The sequence below is a fragment of the Crocuta crocuta genome, unplaced genomic scaffold (assembly GCF_008692635.1).
Source record: "Crocuta crocuta isolate KB4526 unplaced genomic scaffold, BGI_CrCroc_1.0 scaffold915, whole genome shotgun sequence".
Lineage (NCBI taxonomy): Eukaryota > Metazoa > Chordata > Mammalia > Carnivora > Hyaenidae > Crocuta > Crocuta crocuta.
In genome coordinates, this window is record NW_027532845.1 from 61,058 (window position 1) to 64,679 (window position 3,622).

A 3,622-nucleotide genomic window follows, 5' to 3' on the forward strand; every position below is an offset into this window, starting at 1 on the left:
CCTGGTTTTATGCATCTTTTCCCAAATGCCCCTTTAGTTTTTCTATCTTTCTGTAACATCTATTCATTTCTCTAATCACCTCCCTAAATTGTAGAAAACCATAAGACCTAGGGCTGCTATGATTAAGCATTCATAATTTTTTTTCAGGGTATCTGGGCCTTGGTTAGCAAATGTATACCTGCATGGGAATTTGACTTTGAAGTAAATAATTTTAAAAGTTGATCTGTGGTGTCTTCTAAAATATTCTTATTTATGAGTGTCCTGGGAATTTACCAGATTAAAGAGAAGAAAACTGATACCTGAACTGAGATAACTGTTCCCCCAAACCTTATAAGCTTTGTATGGTTAAACAGAGCTAATGCCTTCCTCTGCCTCAAGTCTTCCAGATGGGATTAGAGGACGACTTGATTTTCTCACTGCCATAGTTTTGGCTATAGACAAATAGCACTTAACACTGGTGTCCCTCAAAATCCAACTCATGTTGGGTCTTAAGTATTTGTTTGAGACTTAGCCTACTTTGGAAATGAGCTTTTGATTTCTTCATGATAGGATGAGAGTGAAGCAAATTTTGGCCAGTGCTAGATTTCTTAGATGTTGGGTAGACTTAAAGTATTATTTTGTTTGACCAACTAGAGTGCTATTCTAGTTTCTTTAGAAATATTACAGGCTATGCAGCAGACTCAAGTAATACCTTCTTATTGCCTAAAATATGTAACTGAATGCTTGTAATAGTTTGAAAATAAGGGTACGACTGGGAGATCAGTGTATTTTACCACTTCTCATAAAATATCTAGGTTACTTTATCCATAGCTGTGAAAACTTTTGGTATACTCTATTTTTACATTACTGGACTCATTATCAAATACCTAGGTTGTTTTAATTCATAGCTTTGAAAACTTATGGCATACTATGTTTTTTGTTAGTATGCTTGCCATTGTGTAGTGTTGGTATGTAATTATTCTATGATCTATATATACATCAGAATTTTCTAGCCTTACATGTTTCCCCAACTGAAAATTGTCTATAACTCACCGCCTTTGTTTTATAATGGATTGACTGGGTCCATCCATAAAGTCTGATGAACAAGAACAAGAGTTTAATTGCTAATTTTAGTAACTTTGATATTATGGATTCTTGATATTTGGACTTCATATTGTTTCAAGTTTAAAATTAACTACAATTAAATCCCTATAAACAGAAAAGAAAAAACAAGTCTTTAGGCCAGATTTGTCAACAATGATGGTACCTACTTGCAGCAAAATCTGGAACACAGAATTACCAGTTCTCAGGTTGTATTTTGTACTTGCTTAAAAAAAAAAAACCTGCATTTTTTAAGCCTTCAGCTTCTAGTTGGCAGATTTAAAAGGAAAAAAAAACTGTCTTATTTTAGAGGTTTACAGAATAGTTCTGAAGATAGTACAGAGGGAGTTTCTGTATACTCCACACTCATTTTTCCTTATTATTAACATGTTATAGTGCTATGATACATTTGTAACAATTAGTGAACCAATACTGATAAATTATTATTAACTAAAGTCAATACTTTACTTACATTTACTCAGTTTTCCCTTAGTACTCTTTTAATATTCCAGGATCCCATCCAAGATGCCACATTGTATCTAGTATCATGTCTTCCTTAGGCTCTTCTTAGTTATGATAGTTTCTCAGACTTTATTTTTTGATGGCCCTGACAATTTTGAGGACTAACGGTCATGTATTCCGTAGAATGTCCCTTTATTGGGATTTGTCTGATGTTCATCTCATGACAAGACTCAGCATGAGTTTTTGGGAGGAAGACCACAGAAATAGACTGCCATTTTTACTTCTCAAGTATATACTATCAATATGACATATCATTATTGACATTGACTCTTATCACTTGGCTAAGGTACTCTTTGCCAAATTTCTCCACTTAACCATATAAAATTATTTTTGCCCTGGGGCTCCTGGGTGGTTCATTTGTTTTAACATCTGACTCTTGGTATTAGCTCTGGTCTTGATTTCAAGGTCGTGGGATTGAGCCCCACATTGGGCTCGGTGCTGAGTGTGGAACCTGTTTGGGATTCTCTCCCTCTCTCTCTGCCTCTCCCCTACTCATGCACACGCTCTCATTCACACATGCTCTCTCTCACAAAGTAAATAAACATTTTAAAAAATTACTTTTTCCCTTACCATAGTGTATTTGAAAGGAAGCCACTATATTCTTTTAAAAATGGGGAGTTTTGCTCCACCTCTTTGAAGGTTGAGTATCTACATAAATTGTTTGGAATTCTTCTGCATAGGAAATTGGTCTTTTCTTCCCCAATTTATCTATTTATTTAATAATTCACTTGTATAAATATGGACTAATGAATATTTATTTTATATGCTGGATAATGATTCAGTACTTATTTTTTTGTTCATATTGTTCCAGCTTTGGCCAGTGGGAGTTCTTTCAGTTGGCTCCTTGAACTTAACCCCATCCTTGTGGGTTTTTGTTTTTGTTTGAGCTCTTTTCTTTCTGGCACTACAAGATGCTCCAGGCTTATGTGTATGTCTCTTATCCCAGAATCTACCATTTCTCCAACAAGTTTTATTCTCTTTATTGGAGAACAGTATTAGAAATTGAGATGTGGGTGTTATATGTGCTCATTGCTACTGTGGTGTTATGCTTCAATACCTTCTGAATTGATAAGAGAGAAAAGATATATGTATGCATATTATCTCATGTATATGCACATATCTATTAGTACTTATATATGTAATAATCTCTCTACTTTTAGCTAAACATGGGTTTATACAGAGATTTCCAACTCTAACCTATTATCCCATAAATCATTATAGTCTCTTGTTGCTTATTTGTTATTTTCTACCCTGAGAGCTCAGCTTGGTTGGGAGATTTTTTTTTATGTTCATGTTAGGGTAGATAAGTATATTGACAGTTTCCTCTATGGTTGAGTTTAGGAACAGTTTAGCTATAGGCTGATTAAAAGTTTCTGAAACTAAATATGACTGTTCTACCCTAAATGTTTCTCTAAGTTTTGAAACTTATAATAGGTTGCAGAAACAAACCTTTATTACAAACTAGGATCTATCCCAATTTCCACATTTTGGATCTCATTTTCAGATTAAATTACTCTAATAAAGGTAGGTAATCCGTTCCTTGGGTATGCATTTATTTTCTCAGTATTTTTTCTGATAGCTATAGTACCTTGAGAACATTGGAGGTAAGGAGGGAAGAGAAGGGCATATTCCTATGTGAGGTAAGGAAAATCCATTTAGTAACCTCCAGCTAATTGTCCAAAGTACCTACATAAGACCCAAGGAGTAGATTTATTTTTTGGCAATATGTAATCCAAATGCAATTTTCAACATTTTAGTTTTATTGGATTTTATTCAAGCTAATTGGTGTGCTAATTTTTAAATGTTCTGATTAATATGTCACATGCATTGCATATGGAGTAGTACATGTTAATTTGCATTGGGCATAATTTTAATATTTTATGTTAGATATTTGAGACACTATTTCTGAAATCTGTATAATAGGTTTGACAGTAGGGAGCTCTTGTCTCAAATTTGCCCTTTTTTCCCTCCAACATTTATTATGAACATTTTCAGAAAAGTTAAAAAATTTGTTTAGTGA

The 3,622-nt window shown here is 33.8% G+C and overlaps 1 long non-coding RNA gene across 2 annotated transcripts in view; it reads left to right on the forward strand.

Annotated features, from left to right (window-relative positions):
* LOC144216186 (uncharacterized) overlaps positions 1-3,622 on the forward strand; it is a 16,983-nt gene that overhangs the window by 6,038 nt on the left and 7,323 nt on the right. The window lies entirely within an intron of this gene.